Genomic DNA, 19724 nt, shown 5'->3' with positions numbered 1-19724 from the left:
TGAGGATGATGTTGATGACACCACTGAGGCTATATGACTATGTATTTTTAAGACTTAAGCATTCAGCATGGATGATGATGCCCGCTTAGTAGCTCCACCCTTCTGCTTGTTTGTATCAGGTTTTTATCAATCTCATAGACCCACCAGTCTTTCATAGACTTTAATAAACTCTCTCTCTCTCTCTCTCTCTCTCTCTCTCTCTCTCTCTCTCTCTCCTCCTTTTACACAATTGGTTTTGGCAATTTTGGCTAATAGAGTAGGACATCTATGCCATGGATGTCATGGCTTATGTTTCTTACATCTGAAACATTTACCCTCCTTAATTAGCTTTTTCTTCTCATCGTCAGTCATGGAAGGAAATGGTATCCATCCAAGACGTGATTGGCTGTTAACATTTTGTACAATAGCTTTCTCCTTTCCTTTGTTGAAGGGTTTATAAGGATTCCATTTCCTCTCAGCAATCTCAGCCAATTTAGTGAGGTCTTTCAAGGTGGTTGGGTTGAACATTTCTACCTCATACCTCACTTTCGGGGTTAGGGCTGCTAAGTACTTCTTCCTTCTATCATCCTTGCTCTTCTCAGGAAACTCTAAAGAGAGTTTCCAGAACCTAGCTGTAAAATCAGCGTTACTCTCGTTATCGAATTGCCTAAACCTTTCCCAGCGGAAGGTCAATTCTCTTCATGTCTCGGAGGCATGAAAGTGGCCTTAAGCTGCTCTACAAATTTGGACCATTGAAGAATAGGCTCTTTTCTCGTTTGTGATAAGGACCACCACATCAAAGCATCCTTCTGTAGATGCAGTGTGGCAAGAGCAAGTTTCTCGTGATTGATCTTATCTTGATGGGCAAAATATAGCTCAAAATGGTGAATCCAATTGAGGATTTTATCCGCCTCTCTTGCTCTATCATACTTTGGGAATTCTATTCTCTCTTGGGGTTGGAATTTAGCTCTCTTTAAGGAGGTACTTAAATCTTCATCCCCCAAATTCAGCACTCTCTTAGTCCCTAATTTTGTCATAATGGACTATTCAATCATATGGCTAAGCTGAGAAACCAGCTTATCAACGGGGGACTCCTCTCTCCCTCTCGCACTTGGATTATAATTCATGTGTACGGGATTTTGAGTTAAAGGCATAAACTCAACGCCTTGCTCTTAGATGGACTCGTTTCTCCCTTCATTTCTAAACGAAAACTCCCTATCAAGAGATTCTTGAAGGAGAGATGAAGGTAATTCTATACGTGGGTTATCATACTCAATAGCGCACTCTCTTGCTGTCCCAGTGGCGGATCGTCGATGCTCTGATACCAAATGTGAAGAACCAGCCTTCTCAAGAATGCAAATGTGTGCAATGCATGCAAAATTTGAATGCCGATTGGCCCTCCAATGGGGAAGAGTGCCCTCATGAGAGTACTTGTTTCTATTTCGCCCTACATGCAAGGTGTGTGTGAGATGGCAGATGAATGCAAGGTGAATGAAGAATGCTACGTGAGAAAGGGTGATACCCTTTCATTAATGTCCCTTGAGATCACTCAAGTTCCATCTTCCCATTTACACCTACCCTTAGCCTATGACCCATGCATCTACCATTCAATGCACCTTAATGCACCCTTCCCTTCCTATTGTCCCTAGGACCTAGACACGTGTGTGCACATTTTTATTAATAAAATAAGTGTCACATGTCCAAATTCGATTTTGTTTGAAGTAGTGGCTTCAGCTCGACTAGTCCTATCTATCAAGATGATCCACCGCCATAACAAATCGGTCAATGTCCATCATAAATACATATAGATGTTACACCATTGGTGTATAATATATAATAATGTTTTAAAGTCTACTAATCACAGATTAGTGATTTCTCTTGTCATGACAATGATGATTCCCTCATAGTACCGGAGATGGATGTAGCAGAGTTGGAGATTGTGAGGCAGTGGACAAATGCAGATGCACCAGTGACAACTTACGGGAGGCATCTACTCGAGTTGGGGGCTATCCACGACTGGATCATATATATTGGTCTCCGGAGATGGCCATCATCTGGTGGGCTCATTGTTTCCTACATGGTAGGGGGAGAAGCACAGTGGACTACCTATTGGGCCCACTAGCCTTCGTCTCACGGATACGCAATTTTATTGTACCTCCCCCTCCACTCAGTGCCGACCACTCATACCTTGCTTTCCGTATCTCGACCGCCATGCCAGTCATGAGGATAAGCCTCCCGCCACCCACTCGCGTTCAGATCCATTTTGATGGCGCTCTTGACCCGGTGTACGTGAGCCACCTGGCCTCGAAATTTCCTTGGAGATGATATGGACCTCGTCCATACCTCAGATACCCTTGTCTCAGTGATACAGGATTGCCACCAGATCCTTTCCCACGACTCGATCTGCACGTGTCCCAGACAGGAAGATGCCCCAAAACCCCTAGTTTGACGACGAGTGTAGAGAGATGAGAGCCCACCTCACACGTGAGCGAGCACTGGGACATTTGACTTTGCCAAAGGCACAGCGGATCTCATGCCGAGTGACACAGCATAAGAAGCGGGCTTTCCTTATACACAAGATGGATGAGGTGATCGAATCCTTTCGCGAAGGAGATCCCACTACAAGCTGGGGACTCCTGTCGAAGAGGAAACTGCCCATCCCCATCACATATCCAGTAGTTTGACACACATATGCATCCTCTCTCTATGATGTCCTAGGGTAGGCACCACCTGATATGTCCTCTATGCCCAAACCCACCACGTGTCACCTGTTTACTGCATAGAATGTACGTGCTGCCCTTCTCCGACTTCATAACCGTAGATCACCAGACCATGAGGGACTATGCACTAAGCACTTTGCACATGGATAGGAGGTCTTGACCCCGGTTCTAGCACAATTGTTCTGTTCAACCATGCCGTATGCCATGGCTTCCCGCCTACGTGGAGCACCACCACCATAGTACCGATACACAAGGCAGGTGATCCCATGGACACTGGGAACTACCGCACTCTTATGATTGGCCACACTCTAGCTAAGATATATGGGTCAGTACTAGAGAGGGAGATCAGCAACCACATAGAGGGTGACGGGCAATGGGCTCTTAGGCAGGCAGACTTCCGAAGTCAACATTCCACCCTGGACCACATATTCACCTTGAGGGCTATCATTGAGGAGGCGAATCAAAGCACCAGAAAGTCTACACTTGCTTCGTAGACTTTCGTAAGGCATTTGATACTATCCCACGTTCCCGCTTAAAATCAAGAGGTTACAGGAGCTGTAGCTCCCAGAGATCATGATCTGGGGGGTTATGAGTTTATATGAGTCCGGTCAGAGGGAGGGTATGTGTCCCAGGAGGTCTATCAAACTGGGTTGAGCACGCTATCGGAGTGAAGCAAGGCTGCCCCCTCTCACCGACTCTTTTTGGACTCTATATCGATGAGATCACCTCCTTTGTAGATCGGCTAGGTGGAGAGGGTTCACTTTTGGCTGACCTAATGGTGCAAATACTGCTATACGCAGATGACATAGTCCTCACATCATCCTCAGCAGAAGGATTGCAGAAATATCTAGAGGCTCTGCAGATGTTTTGCAGAGAGAGAGACTTGGCAGTTAACCTTGGGAAAACCAATGTTATGATCTTCAACACCTCGCGACTAGTGTCCCGTCGCCATAGTTTCACATACCGAGACGAGCTAGTGGAGATAGTGCAGTCTTACACATATTTGGGGGTAGTGTTCATCAGACCAAGTTTCACGATGATCCATGCAGGTACGGCACAACTTACACGAGGACAGGGTGCTCTGGCCCGACTAAAGAGGCGATGCTTCCAAGCACACTTCCAGGACCCTCTGACGAAGGGTTGGACTTTTGGCACGCTGGTGAGACTGACTGCCATGTATGCAGCACCTTTCTGGGACAGTGATATTTCAGCGACAAAGTGGAAGAGATTTGAGAGGCCATAGGTGGTTATGGGATCCAAGATGATTCGGAGTACGCCCTCAGTCCCCCATCAAATTATACAGGCAGAGTTCGCCATGACTCCTCTCCAGGTTGATGCCATCTTTGAGACAGCGACTTTCCTCCACAGAGTCTGGACCTTACCCCAGTGGAGATTACCGAGCCTAGCATTGAAGTCTTCCAGGCGACTCGCAAACAGCAGTGTTGATACAGCATGGTACGCACAGGTATCCACATGCTTTGGTAGTCACGGCATTCAGATGGATAGACTTCCCCCCTTTTCAATATAGCATGGATGCACCACCCAAGATGATCCCACGAGATGAGATCAATCGTATCATACGGTTGAACCTCCTCCAGCTCCATACAGGAGGGCTTGGGGGGGAGAGGAGTTCCCCACCAAGATCGAGTTCTACCATGACCAATTCTTGAGGGTCTCTGACCATGGTCTCGTCATCAAACCTCAGTACCTCGAGGATAGGAGAGTCTCACATGCGTTGAGGATTGCCATCGATCAGTTGATTGAGGCAGGGAGCTGTAGGCATACCCACAGACCAGAGGATCTGCACACTATGCCGGATGGAGGAGATCGAGACAGAGGAGCACTTTCTATGTGTCTACCCAGTCTACTATGAGATCCGAGAGCAATATCACTGCCTCTTTCAGGAGGGGCATGGCTTTGGTCCAGAAGCAAAGGGCTCACTAAGGCCCTTGTTGAAAGCTTAAGTGCTAAGCTAGTTAACAAAATAGTAGAGTAGCAACATATCAGAAGAGTATCAGGTGCTCAGAGCTTCTGACGGTCACCTCTAAGGAGGGCTGAAATAGACTGGACCTCGATCGTGCGTGCTCTGGTCCCTCTCCGTGTCGCATGTGGAGTGCATGTCTCTCGTCTAGTAGCATCATGGCGGAGACTCCCACTGCTAATCCATGATGCTCTTATCTCATCAAGCTCCTCTTCCTCAACCTCCCCGGCAGCTGACTCGGATGCATAGACATATGTAACAAGTGTCTTTGCTCTGTCGATCTCAGTGACCTGTGGCATCAATCCTTGCCGCTCTCTGGTCTGTCGCATCAGTGTATCTCTTTGTCGTCGCATCTCAATCAGATAGAGCCCAACACAAACCTGATCAGGAAAATGGATCAGCCGTGTAAGAGCCGTTAGTGGCTTGTATGAGTTACCTTTTGGTTTTGCACTTTGTCTCATAGGCCCACGAGGCCTCCTGCAGACATTAATACATCTTTCTTTCTCTCTCTCCCCCCCCCCAAAGCCCCCCACCCCGGAGCCTTTCCTTGCTGTCATGTCACTATTGGTGCTGTCACAGCACTTCTAGGCCTGTCACGGCACATCCTAGGGGGTCGCTTAGGCTTTGGCTGCCCCACTTGGGCCTCGCCTGCCCCGTCTAGGCCCCCTTGGGCCTGTTGGGCTGTGGGGTTATTGCTGAGAGGAGCCCTAGGTTTACCTAGAACCTGTCCCTTGGAGCTGGAGGCTACAAACAAGCGCCATACCCCCAGGGGTCCTGACAAGCTGCTCAAGATTTTCCAATGCTTCTAGCACCTACAAATCAGCTCCAAGACTCAGACGGGAGCAGGACTGCCAAGAAGCTGTGCGATTGTGTGTGGGAGCTCCTGCCTCAACAAGCTGCTCCGAATCCAAGAAAAAGACACCCTTGCTGTTTTTCACTGATGGACCTTCATTTGACCGCTGGGCAGTTTGTGAGAGCCCTCTCTAGTCCACCAAGTGATTGGATCATCTCCAGTCAAAGGAAGGGCTATACACCTTCCCCCCTCCATAAATTTCAGCAGGAAATCTCTTTCTGTCAAGCAAAAAGGAGAGAAAGAAGTAGGAGAAAGAGCTAATGGCAAAAGGGGATAAAGGAGAAAAGGAGAAAGAGAAACTCAAGGAGGAGGAGAAGCAACAGAAACAACTCACGATCGAGAATGTGAATAATTACAGCAACCAAAAAGGTCTACAGGTTGATAGCACTGCCACATAGAAGGCAAACTCCACATCAGCCTTTGCATCAGCCTCTACATCACCATAATCATCCTCGGGATCACCTTCATATCACCGATATCCTCTGCACCATCTTTGGAGGTGCCAGCACCACTATCCCTGGGTGTGACAGTGTCAAGGGCAGCGCCATATTATGCATCATCATCATCATCGTCAGTGTTTGGATCAAGCGAAGCTCCTCTTAGCCCAACTCCCTATGTCCCCCCTCCACTCATTTTCGTCACCCTTACCCCTCACTCAGCCACCTTTCCCCTCCTCAATCAGTCTCGCCACGCACACACTCTTGGTGTCCCCTCACCATTCTCCACTCCCGGCCCCCATCATCCAGCCCCCATTCACACCACACCCATATACACTTCACTGGCTCATCTACATCAGTGTCCGATCTCAATCCTGTTTCCGTGGGAGTCGATTTGTTGTCCTGCATGTGAAAATTTTCCAGAAAGCCTTTAGCATACTTTGTTTAACTTACAAAATGCCATTTTGTGTGCTGCCATACTTCTATGCCCAGGAAGTAATTCAGCTGCCCCAAATCTATCTTTCAAACTCTTACATAGTCCTGTTATGAGCTGCTCTGTTAGTGTCTAGACGATCATTTCTTGTAATGATAAGATTATCCACATAGAGAATGACAAGTATGAACCTGTCATTATTTTGTAGCACAAAGAGATTGGGGTCTGAAGTGACCTATTTCGTGTCAAACCTTTTGAAGAAGGCATCTATCTTTCTGTACCCCTCAATCCAAATTGCCATTCTTTTTTTAAAAAAAAGATTACTTCATTAAGTAAGAATGAAAGCCGCAAGAGCAAGCTCAAATACGGGAGTACATCATGACATGCACGAAAGAAAAAACAGCTCAAAAAGAGCTAACAAAAAGGTGGAGGCTGAAAATGCCACCTCAACCCTGAAAAAGTCTCACAGAAGAACGGAGATCCTCTCCAGATCTCCTTTGGCTCCCTCTTTGCTTGCTAGTCGGCACTTTCTGCAAGGTGCGCCTGCACGTGTGGTTCCCAAGGCCGTTGTGGAGCTCTCCATCATCGAATTTAGGTTTTCTGAGCTGCTGTTGCATAGCCGCCTTCAACAGAGCAGTTTCGGAGGTTTTCAACGCCAAGAACAGCCTATTATTACTGCTGCTGTGTAGTCAGCCACCTGACAGCATTCTCTGCAGCATTTTGAGTCATTTGGGGGCATTTTCAAGCAGTCTCTTGGCTTCCAGCACATCTACTACAGCCGATATTCAGACTAGTGTCCTGCTACAGCATTTGGAACTGTTCTACGGAGCCTCCTTTTTTTTTGCCGAAAAAACAGTGCTGATTATATGACTTCGAAAACAAGATACATGAGGTCAGCTTTGCAACTGACGGGACTGCGTTCACAAATCGGACGCAGCCCAAAAAGGAAACAAAAAAGTAAAGCTCTCTCTCACGGAGGGATCAGGCGAGTGTGAGTGAACAGCCAGAGAGGTGGTGAATAGCGCCACTGAAGGCCCTGCGAAGTATGCTCGAAGAAGAGGCCCTGTGTGTCCCAATCACGGAGGAAACGTCTCCGCTTCTCCCGGCCAGCCCGGGAGTCACCCTGTATCTGGTCCCACTGGCCTCTGAGGGTGTGTATAATCTCACTCCAGATGTCAGTCATGACCTGGGCAGTCGAAAGGCAGGTGCCACCGAGGATCTGCGCGCAGCGCAAGGTCCAGATGTGCCATCCTGTGATGCTGCTAATAATCTCCCAGACTGGCTGCCTCTCCTGAGAACCTGTGTCAGCCTCTGCCAGGTGCGGCGGAATGCTCTCGAGCGGCCCCCACGTCCCCTGTGTGATAAAGAACATGGGGTCCTGCGGATATGCCTCGAACAAGTGATGGAAGCCAGGTGCGGTGCTGCACCAGCAGAACGCACCCCAAGTGATCATACCTAACTCCGGTGCTGCGCGAGTAAGGATCCCGAAGGTCCACCTCCACACTTCCTGGGCGCGAGTGCAGCTCCACAGGCAGTGTTTTGGTGACTCCTCGTCCTCATGACAGATCTGGCAGCGTCCATCGTGACCCACCTGCCGCAACCAGCTCCCCACTGGAAGACCTTTGTGGGCGAGAAGCCAAAGGAAGTAGGAGATCTTCCGCGGTCGCCAGCTCTCCCACAAGGCCTTCCAGAAGGCCTACAAAAATAACCTGGAGATACCCTGAGCATACCAACTGGGCCGCTGGGTGGGCGGGCGGCTCTGCATCCTCCCGAGAACTCTCCTGCCCAATGTCGTGCTGTAGGCGAAGAAAGAGGTCGGCCCCTGACCTGTCACAATCTCTGGCCATCTCCACTCTCCTGGGTCCCAATCAAGCTCTGACAAGGCCCGCCCCTCCCAGAGCCAGAGTCGCCATAACTGCAGCTGATCCTGCACTATACTGGGATCGGTCCGCCAAACCTTCCCCACGAGGCCTACGACCCGAACCCTCTGCCATGGGAGTAATGGGTCGATGAGCACATCCTCTCCTGAGTCGGCCGTCCCCCGTAACCGCGAAAAAGGAAACCGAAGTGTCGTCCAGCCGACCTGCAACCACCAGTGGGATGCCACGGGGGGTGAACTGTCCCAGCCAACGGTCATTACCAGGCATGAGGGTCTGAATCTCGGGTGGGACCAACCAACCGGCTGGAATCGCTCCGTCTATCTCCGTGCGTCTCACCTGAGCTCCACGGGCACCTCCGCTGCGACTGCTAGAGCAGCGGTATCCAAGTGTCTGTACGTGTCCCTCCAAACTCGAAGGGACCGGGCTGGCCCCCGCATCCAGCCGTCCCACCTGATGTGTGATCTCTCCCCCAGCTGAAGGCCCTCGGCATCTCTGACCTGGTCATTCCAGATGAGCGGCTGGCGATCGATCTCTTCCTGACAGCTAGGAGGGGACTGAATGAGACTGAGGCGGAGCCGCCTCCAAACCATGAGAAGGCTACGAACGAGTGGGGAGCGGGGTTGAGTGAGCGGGGCAGAAGTGAAGATCCACCTGAGGGACGGTAGCCACTCTCCACCTCGGCGCGGGACACAAGAACCGACCCCCTGCTGAAGTAACATCTTCCATGTTTGCCCCCCGGGGTTCAAACCGCGGATAACTAACTTGCCCAGTAGGGCCTGACTCTGAAGCTCAGGATCGATGACCCCCAGGCCACCCTTAGCCTGCGGAAGAATGACTGTCTGCCAGGCAACCCTGGCTCTGGTATCTCTGAGACCGTCCCCCCCAGACCACAGGAAGTTCCGGACCAACCTCCTAAGCTGTGCCACGCTGGATCTCGAAAAACACCAACAAGAAGCCACATACCATGCCGTGGCTAGGAGAACCTGGTTGACTACAAGAGCACGACCTGCGAGAGAGAGCTTAGCAGTGCTCCAGAAAGCCAGCTTCCGTCGAATGGAATCTAGCACCGGGAGAAACTGCTGAGCTGGCGTGATATCCAGGCCGACCTGAAAGCCGAGATATCTAGCTGTCTATCCCCGCGGGATCCACCTGAAACCCAAAAACCTCCCCCACTGTGAGCACGCCCCGGGATTTGTGAGAAAACCAACTGATTTGTTCCAGTTGATTTTCGCACCGGCTGTCGAGCAGAAGACCTCTAGGGCCAACCTCACCCTCTCCAGCATCATCTCATCATCCTGAACATACAGTGCTGTGTCATCTGCATACTCCGAATCCAGGAGCTCCGTGTCCTCCCTGATGGGAAGGCGAACACCCCGGATCCCGGTCGACCTCGCCCGAAGGTAGTATGTCATGGCCTCGGCGAAGAAGAGAAACAGGTAAGGAGCAAGGGAGCAACCCTGACGCACTGATCTCTCCAAACGAAATCGCTCTCCCATCCTGCCGCCGATGATGACCCTGCTGGAAGCCGTCCTGTATAAAGCTGAAATACCCTGTATCCATCCTGCTGGGAACCCTAGTCGCTCCAGAGTATCCTCCAGGAAGGACCAGTCCACTCGATCGTAGGCCTTCTCAAAGTCGAGTAGGATGGCTAAATGTGACCCGCTGTGCTGAGCCCACTCCGCCGCCTCTGAGAAAGTGAAGACATTATCCAAGATACTGCGATCCTGGACAAAGCCTGTCTGAGTGTCATGAATGAGGTCAGGAAGTAGAGGCCGAACTCTGGCGCTGATCATCTTGGCAAGGATTTTGTAGGCAGTGGAGAGGAGAGTGATCGGGCGCCACTGACGGATCTCCTCTCGATCCATCCTGCTGGGAACCCTAGTCGCTCCAGAGTACCCTCCAGGAAGGACCAGTCCACTCGATCGTAGGCCTTCTCAAAGTCGAGAAGTAGGATGGCTAAATGTGACCCGCTGTGCTGAGCCCACTCCGCCGCCTCTGAGAAAGTGAAGACATTATCCAGGATACTGCGATCCTGGACAAAGCCTGTCTGAGTGTCATGAATGAGGTCAGGAAGTAGAGGCCGAACTCTGGCGCTGATCATCTTGGCAAGGATTTTGTAGGCAGTGGAGAGGAGAGTGATCGGGCGCCACTGACGGATCTCCTGTCGATCTCCTCCCTTCGGGATGAGGCAAATCAGTCCCGAGGAGAGGCTCTCTGGCATATATCCGCTGCTGAAAATCCTCTGAAGAGCTGCTAGGAGGGGCTGATGGATCTGATCCCAGGAGGAGGTGAAGAAAGCGCGAGATAGCCCATCCTCGCCAGGGCATTTCTGCCCATCGATGCCCATCAAGGCCTCCAACATCTCGTCAGTAGTGAACGGTGCCAACAACGTCGCCTGCATGCTGGGCTGAACCAGGGCTGGAATATGCCTCCACACCTCCTCGCGGGAACGTCGAGTGCGAGGGGCAAGCTGCTCCTGCTGGAAAAGGGTCCTGTAGAAATCGGTAGCCAACCCCAAGACCTCACCCGGATCAGTAACGATGTGCCCCTCCGCTGTCCTCAGACTCCGTAGCTGATCACCTGCTGCTCTCTGGCCATGCGTCCTGAAGAACTCCCTGCACATCCGATCGCCCTTCCGAGCCCAGAATGAGAGGGAGGCGTGATAGGAAAACTCTGAACGGCGCTGGAGAGTCTCCTCAAGAAGGGCTCTGGCTCGAAGGGCCTGGATCCGAAGCTCCTCCGAGCCCGAGGCTACCTGCTGGAGTCGCTGAATGGAAGTGAGGTCCCTACGAAGAGCTCTCTCTCTGCCCCACCACTCCTGTCGAACCTGAAGGGCTGCGAGCTGGCAAATCTGGCTAGACTTCTGCAAAGCCTGCGCCACCGAATCAACCAGATCCACGCACTCGCCCCAATCTCTGTCCCAAAGGCTACCGATACTACTGCGCACGTCCTCCCTCAAGAAGATGGAGTCGGGGATCCGGCACGAACGGGGAGGGAGGGACTGAGCTGCCGAATCTAATGATAAGAGCACAAGTGCGTGGTCGGAAAGTGTCGTCCCTGGCACTATACCCGCCTGACCGCTTCTGCTGATGGCCCAATCACTGACATAAAATCTATCCAGTCTCTCCACGAGTCTGCCTCCTTCCCTGCGGAAGCCCCACGAGAAGTCCAAGCTCCCGTGCCAACGGCGGAAGGACGGGTCTCTCCAGCTGTCCCTACCTCCTGTCGCGAAGATAAAGGAGTCCCAAGCGGACTGCTCTGCTTGAGCCATACCTGTAAACTCTGGTCCTCTGCCCTGCTGGTCCTCCAAGGTCTCCAGATTGTTGAAGTCACCTCCAACAATCCAGGAATCCATGTCTGGGAGAATCCCTGTAAGTGTCTTCCAGAAGGTGGCTCTGCATTGGAGGTCTGTGGGAGCATAGATGTTGAGGATCCCTATTTTGGAACCCTCCAACTCTAGGCCTACCCAAAGGGCACGGCCTGAAATCAACGTACCATGACCAAAAACTCCCTGGGCTAACTGCTCGCACACGGAAGTACAGACACCGCCACTCCTCCCCTGTGCGCCGATCGAGGGCTCCCAATAAGTGTGAGAGCGTCCAGGGAGAATCTTCCCGCAGCTACGGGAATGAGCCACAGAAAGCTTGTGCTCCTGGAGCAGAAGTATATCCAAGCGACCAATCACTGCTGGCTAAAGTTCCTGTCTCAAGATGAGCTTCCTAGGACCACGGGTGCCAGAAGAATGAAACCCGTTCACATTCCAGGAGACAAGGTGTAGGCTCATGGTGAGGACTGGTAGGCTGCGAACAACTGTCTGCTCGCGGCAGATGTCGATGAAGAAGCTGACATGTCGGAATGGAGGCGCTGACGCTTATGAGAGGGTTTGGAGGGGGAGGCGGGATCGTCCTGCCCGTTCTTCAACACCTTTAGCAAAGGCGTAAGGCCTTTAGTACCATGAACAAATGCTTTCTCGAGCCAACTCGAGATCTCTGAAGTAGTCATCCCGTAGAAGGCTCGGAGTTTCTGGGGGGTCCAGGCTCTGACATCCTGGGATAGGGACCACGACAGAGGGGCCTGAGGATCACAATCAATCTGAAGCGTTTGGCAGCGCAACGCCACCGCAGGCGTACGTCACCCTCGGACCACTGAGTCTCGAGAAGCTGTCCACCGGACGGGCCTATCCAGGAGCAAACCTGAGCGTGCGTCTGCTCTCTGAGAGCCTCCCAGACCGAGTCGTCTGTCCAAGTCTCGGTGCCGTCGCTGAGGAATATGAAAGCAAAGCTAGGGCCATCCCTCGGGGCCAAGGCTGCGATCTTCCCATCCACCCCTTTACGGAGCAGGAAGATACTGATGTCGAGACAAGCAGGAAAGGTCCCAAGGTCGACCACATCCAAGTAGTCCCAGGGGCCAGATCTGTAGAAGTCGCGAGGAAGCTCTCTCTCCTGAAGCTGAGGCCCACCAGAGTCTGCAACTGAGGGGCTAACAGACAGGGAAGACTGCTCCAGTGGTGGTGTAGATTCAGGGTGACCTGCCTGTGGAGGGGAAGGGGGAGGTGGCTGGGGGGTAGGCAACTCAGACTCCACGAAGGCGACTAGCGGGGGGGGTGGAGGAGGGGGAGTGGGGGCTGCCCGCGGCTGAGGAACCATCGGTACAGCTGACACTGCAGGAGAGCTAAGAGAGGCGGGGGGGGGGGATGGGGCTGCACCTGGGACTGGGGCGGAGAAGGAAGAGGAGGAGACTGAAGAGGAGGAGGCAGAGGCTGAAGCTGCGGGTCGGGAAGAGGGGGGTGCGCCTGGGGAAGGGGCTGGGACTGAGTGGAAGGGGGCTGGGGAGCAGAAGAGAGGGGGACCTGAGGCTGTGGAGGGCGGGCTACCGTCGAAGAAGAAGCTCTCCCAGGACCCTGGGGCGGCTGCCTGTCAGGTCTCTGAGGCACTGCTGCAGGTTGGGTAACCTCTGCCTCCTTGCCTTTTTCGAAAATCTTCTTATTCTTTCCTCTTTTCCTTCTGACCTCAGTCCAACCGCCAGCTATCTCTGGACCGGACTCCGGCTGCCTCTGCTCCTCCTGACGTGGCTGCCCGGAGGGGGGGGGAGGGGGCGGAGGGGGGGGGGAGGGGGCGGCGGGGAGGAACTGGAGAATCGTGGACAAATAGCAGCCAGGTGCCCGAAGCCGTGACACCTCAGGCACTGGCCTGGCTGTCCTGTGACTACCATGCTCTGGGTAATGCTGCCGGCATCTGTCACGATCTCAATCACTGCAGGGAGAGACGCAGGGTCCGCCACAGCCACACGGACTCGAGGGGCTCCTGCCGTAGTAACCGCGTCGGCGAAAGTGTCATGCATAACCCAGCCAAAGTGGGAGCCCAGGTCCCAAACAATCGGCCGTAGCTCAGCAGCAAGGCCTGGAAAAACTAGCGTCACTAGGTGGCGAGGTATGCGGAAACGAGCATCAAAATCCGCTGCACTAAATCCACAGTACCAAGGGACTATCATAATGATCTTTCCATCCACAGATGTGAGGGAACCAGCAATCAGGTTGCTTGCCGCTTTCGCAGTAGAGAGTTTAAGCCAGAAGATGCCCCTTCCCATAAGGGCCACCTCCTCAATGTGGCTGTCCTCTAGCATGAGAGTGGACTGGAGCCAGTCCCTCATGGCTGATCTGGAGGGGGAATGTCCAATGACTCTGCCATAGACAGAGGTGAGGGCAAAGTCATTGGCAACCTCCTGTACCCGAGACGATTGTTGCTCTGTCAAGATAACGCGGTAGGCATCTGGAGAGGGAGGGTCCGACTGGGCCTCCGGTTCCGGGCAGGGAGCCGCCATACCGCCAAGACAAACTGCGAGACCTCCGATGAAGAAGAGGCTGCCACCCAAAAAAGGGGGGGGGGATAGATGAGGGGGGTGGAGCCTGGGTGTGATGAAGAAGGGTGAGGCGAAACGGGACGAAGCGAGTCGGGTGGGGGAAGCAAAGGCGCAGGCAGGGGCGGAGGCGGAGGGCGGAGGCGGGAGTGGAGGCGGGGGGCGAAGGTGAGGGGGAGGGATGGCGTTGGAAGCGAGGGCGGGAGGCCGGGAGGCGGAGGGGGCGGGGGTGGAGAGCGGGGGTGGGGGCGGAATGGCGGGGGGGAATGGCGGGAGGGGCGGGGGGGCGGGGCGGAATGGCGGGGGGGGCGGAATGGCGGGGGCGGGGCGGAATGGCGGGGCAGAAGGGCGGGAGGGGCAAGGGGGCGGGGCGGAAGGGCGGGAGGGGCGGGCGGGTGGGGAGCGAGGGGCGAGGGGGGGGCGGGGGAGAGCGCAGCGAGGGGGGCGAGGGGCGAAGGGGGGTGGGTGGAGAACGAGGCGAGGGGGAGGGGCGTAGCGAGGGAGCGAGGGCGGGTGGGGAGCGAAGCGAGGGGCGGGGGAGGGCGTAGCGAGGGAGAGAGGTGAGGCAGGGGGGGGCGGAGGGCGCAGCGAGGGGGTGAGACGGGCGGTGGGGGGGGTGAAGCGAAGGGCGGCGAGGGTCGAGGGCGGAGAGGCGAGGGGGTGAGGGCGGCCAAGGCGGGGGTGAGCAAGGGGAGGTAGAGGCTGCGGGAGGGAGGGAGAGGGCTCGCAGGAGCTGAACTTCTTAGCTACGGAGCCTCCTTGCACATTGGTGACCAGCCTTTGCACTTCCGGGTGCCCTAGTGAGCCGCTTTCGGACCTGCTGCAGCAATTCAAACATCTACTACGACCACAAGAGCTTCATTTCTGGTTCAGTTCTGCATTTCGGAGCATATTCTTGCTGTGTTTTGACTAGGGCTTGTATTTGGAGCACCTACAGCCACCTATATCTGCCCACTTGCACACGTGGAGGCTGCTATTGCGTTTTGGCAGCCACCATACTTGCTGATTCTTCAACTGGTGCTGCGAGTTTGTTCCCTCAATTTGCACACATGGAGCCTCACCCTCGTGGTGAAGATCAATCCGCACAAGTCTCAGCTTGGGATGAGAAGAATGACAAGGCACTAGCGCTTATTGGTGTGAGGTTGGCTAACAAACTACTTCATCATCTTGACCTCACTACTTCAACCAAGGAGACATTGGACAAGCTCGAGAATATATACGCCACATCTACTGGACCTGAGGAGCAAGCTCTATCTGCTATATTACATGATCTATCCCTCTTTGAGGTGATAGATGATGACCAGTGATGCTGTGTGTTTGTGTTGAGTCAAATAAAGGTTCTCAGCCTTGAGTTGTCCCTCTAAACTGAATGTCTTTGGAGTCAATAAGAGGTCCTATGCCCTGGATTGTCCCCCAAAAATGATTGTATTGTGTTTTACTTTGGTTGATGTATGACCACCCAGTTCAGAGTAAGGGGGGATGACGAGTGATGGTTTGCCCTTGCCGGCCGCAAGCTGACTGAGAAGTCACTATCACACGGGAGGTGTTGGATAGTTAGACTTGCTCTTTGCAGTATTGCAGTGGAGGGGGGATCGGTCTACTCTTTGCGTGTTGGGTCTCACACTCTTTGCTCTGAAGGGGGGTGTTGGAGATATCATAGCCAAAGAGTGTGTTGGTGTGAAGTGCTAGGTGATCTAGCACTAGTCTATGTGTGAGTCATGTGTGAGTGCCACATGTAATCATGGGACTTATCCCATATGCACTAGGTGCTAGTGTGTGAGTGAGTAGCCTATATAAGACTTTGTACTTCACTTCTCTTGATACACTTTGATGAATGAATGAAAGCCTTTCATTATGTCTTCATTTGTGCATCATTTCCTCACACCCTAACCTCTCTCTCTCTCTTCACCATGTTTCTAACAAGAAGTCAACTGGGGAAAGTACTCCCACACCTGCAGAGGGGGAAGCTCTATCCATGGTGCTCTGAATGAAGTGCTCCCCAAGGGTAGAGGGTACAAACTCCTCTAAATCAAACTCTGCCATGTCTGCCAGAATTGCAAAAGAATTCTTGAATGATGCTCCTAGCATAGCTATGCGGAGGATCCATGCAGATGAAGGAGTAGAATCAATAATCCCCTTGCCTCTGTCAAGAGGTGAAAAAGTAGGAACAAGAGGGAAGGGGGGTTGCTACTGTTGATGGATCTCGGCCAAAATAGCAGCATTAGCCTTGAGTACACCACGAGCTTCAGCAAAGGCTTGCTCCCTAGGAGAAAGATTCTTCACATAAACATCTGAAGAGATAGGAGCAACCTCATAATCACAAGGAACGAGAACAAGTATATCTCCTACCTGTAAGGGAGGGTCCGTGGCGCCATTAGTAGCCTCCAGATGTGGAGCTGGCTCAACAACTCTGACTAGAACCCAATAGGGGATGACTCGAACAGGACGTGCTGAAGGTCCTGTGCGTGTTGTCAAAGGTCCAAGACGAGAGGCTGTAGCCGGCCGACCTGGGCGAGAGGTGGAAGGTCCAACAGCGCGAGAAGTGGTAGGATGTGAGGTAGAACGTGAAGTAGGTCCAACCGAGATGGTGCTAGGAGACGCAACACCCATGGACCTTTTAGGCCTTTTCCTTTTTTTCTTCCCTGGGCAATCTCTCGCAAAGTGCCTAGGGGTTCTACAAATCCTACACTGATCCTGTCTCCCAGCGATCTCGACTCTCTACCTGAAGAAGGAGCCATCTGGACACTGGAGCATGATGTGGTCATCTGTAAGGTTAGGGTCAGTGACAACAACCCTAACACATGGTACCCCACCGATTTGACTACTTCTGCTGTCGAAGAAGACATCCCAGGAAGGGGGATAATCTCGGTGACCATCCTGAAAGCGGCTCCAATGGAAGATAAGCGTCGATGGTACACCTGAAGCCCAACGAGAAAGGTGTCAAGAAGATCCTCCTGGAGTTTAGTGCCAAAGGACTAGCCTGGAGCACTGTACCTGCTGCATCCGGGGAATCAAAAACAACCTAAAAGAAACCTCGACCAAGCAGACGAACATCTATGAGGTGCCCTACGAGGTCTCCAAGTAAAGCGGCAAGCATCTAGCTGTAATGTGGAAGGGTGGACCCATGGATGCGAGCAAAGAGCAATGTCGAGCTCTCCTGCTCTATATCTTTTTTTAGCTGCTGCAACTCGTCTTTTGAGAATGTGATGGTTTTCGCGGCCGGTGGAAACGGGCGAGGATTGGCTGAAGGCAAAGCCATCGTCAATTAGGGGTGGAAAGGACGATTCGAACACTGTTGAGCACTGTCCGACTAACAAGTTGCTTAGGAAGAGGGTGAAGGCAAAGGAGGGTCCGAGATGAGGGTGAAGTTGAGGATGAGGATGAGGATGAGGATGAAGGGAGGAAGAAGGGTGAGGATGAGGATGAAGGGATAGGGGATGAAGAAGGAGGGGAGAGAAGAGGCAAGCTAAAGGGGTGGGAGAAGAATTGAGGGAGGCGGGGGGAGTAGGCGGGGGGGGCGGGGGCGAGGGAAGGGGGGCTGCAGGGACGAGGGGAGGAGGCAGGGGTAGGGGGCTGAGGGGGCGAGGGAGGGGGACGGCGGGGGTAGAGAGCGGGAGAGGGAGGGCTGAGGAGCGGGGGTAGAGGACGGGGGAAGAGGGCGGGGGTAGAGGGGGTAGAGGGCGGGGGAGAGGGGCTGAGAAGCGGGGGAGGGAGGCAGGGGTAGAGGGCGGGGGAGAGGCCATTCCAAAAAGTCTAATTTAATATACATCTACCATCGAGGCCATGAGAAATATGCTGCCATGGAAAGCATTGTTCTCACTGTAGTAGATTTTGCAACTGTCGCAAAAGTGTCTATGAAGTCTACCACCTCTTCCTAGGAGTATCCTTTGGCAACTAGCCTTGCCTTATACTTATCAATGGATCCATCCGCTTGCGCCTAACACATGTTTTCAAGTGGAATGTCTACAAGTTCCCAAGTGTCATTCTTGACAATGGCATCCATTTCCTATCTCATGGCATTCTTCCAATGCACATGCTTGCCTGTCTGAGTAAAATTTTGAGAGTCGTCATTAACTAACATATGCATCATGAGGGCCGCATTTACACTCTCCCTTGGTTCTAATTTGGCTGGCCACCTCCTACTACACTCACGAATGTCCTTCGGCTATAGGCTATGCCTATTCATGTTGATGGAGGATTTCATCATAGAGCTCCACTATCTGTAGGGCTTAAAAAGGGATGGTACAAGCGGCCAAAGACTTTCTCCAGGACGTGCATCAAATGTTGAAGCATGCCCAAGATATGATTAAGAAATCTCAAGATAAACCTAAAAGATACATGAATCCACATAGAACAAATTCAAAGAAGGTGAGAAAGTCACGTGAGAGTGCTTCAGTTCTCTAAAAGCCAAAATATTGGTGATTTCCCTAAGCTCTCTCCGAGGTATTGTGATGGGTTCATAATAGTTCAAAGAATCAGTGAGCTCGCTTACAAGTTAGCCTTACCACCAGAACGATGCAGAGTGCATCTAGTATTTCATGTCAATTATTTAAAGAAATGACTACGTAAAGGTAATAGCTTGGTATAAGAGGGGATTCTCGTAGACCTAAATTGATTTCAGTGCTTCCACATGAGCCAAAGAGAATTCTTGATATTAACGAATGGCATACACACAAAAATATTTAGTAAAGTGAAAAGATGGTGCCCTAGAAATGTAAAAAGCAAATGCTCCCTAGGAATGTGCAAGCAAATGCAAAAAGCAATTTCCTACATTGTTGCCGAGGATGCCAACTCTTCTTAAGAGAGAGAAATGTTACATCAATAATAGTATGATGTAAGGGAGTTAGACACTGGTTAAATTGACCCTAAGGCCTAGTAGTGCCTAGTCAGGACAGCTAGGATAGTTAGTACTAGTCCTACGCTATAAGAGTACTAATTGTCCTAAGTGGACTAGTACACAATTAGTTACCTAACCATTGGGCTTAGGAGTGGTGTTAGTACATCTGGCAGCTGCTAGTAGTGCTACAGATGATAAGTCCAAGCACGGTGGCATCTACCTATTCTAGCTTTCGTCTTCCCTGCATCCACGCTTGTGTTGGGTGTTACACAGCCAACAGCAGTCACACAACGTTCTTACAGGACAAACTCCAAGACTTTGTGTGACCTCTTTCACCTAGTCATAGCATTTTGTTGGTTTTGTGTGAGTAACCAGTGGGGGCATGAGATGTCAACACCATATGTTGTCCTTCCAGCATCATTCTTTTGCAATGTGTCCCTACAATCAATAATTTTATGAAATTATGTAGTTAAGACTTCAATACTTGACCTTTGATACTTCAGCAGTTAATTTCTATGCAAACATTATTTAATGTCCCTTTCAGGTACCTTCAACCTTCAATATAAACCCAAGTGAATGTTGAAAGCAAGAAGCAAGCAAGAGAGCAGAGAGCAAAACGTAGAAGCTTGAATAGATAAGATTGCAAGACTACAAGTGAGGAGGTGGTTTTGTCTCAGTGACAAAACCACACTAACCCACTAACTGTGGTTAGGGGGAAAAACCTCTATTGAGGGAAAAGTGCCCCTAA

General features: G+C 52.1%; 1 protein-coding gene across 4 annotated transcripts in view; it reads right to left on the bottom strand.

The window, feature by feature from the left end:
- The window catches only part of PRMT7 (protein arginine methyltransferase 7), a 67725-nt gene that overhangs the window by 22265 nt on the left and 25736 nt on the right, over positions 1–19724 (bottom strand). The window lies entirely within an intron of this gene.

This window comes from Dipteris shenzhenensis, chromosome 17 (genome assembly GCF_047967505.1).
Source record: "Dipteris shenzhenensis isolate YYH24624 ecotype China chromosome 17, Dip_SZ_1.0, whole genome shotgun sequence".
NCBI classification, from domain to species: domain Eukaryota; kingdom Viridiplantae; phylum Streptophyta; class Polypodiopsida; order Gleicheniales; family Dipteridaceae; genus Dipteris; species Dipteris shenzhenensis.
Note: the sequence above shows the minus strand (reverse complement) of the source record. Positions and strands in the feature narration are given on the sequence as shown.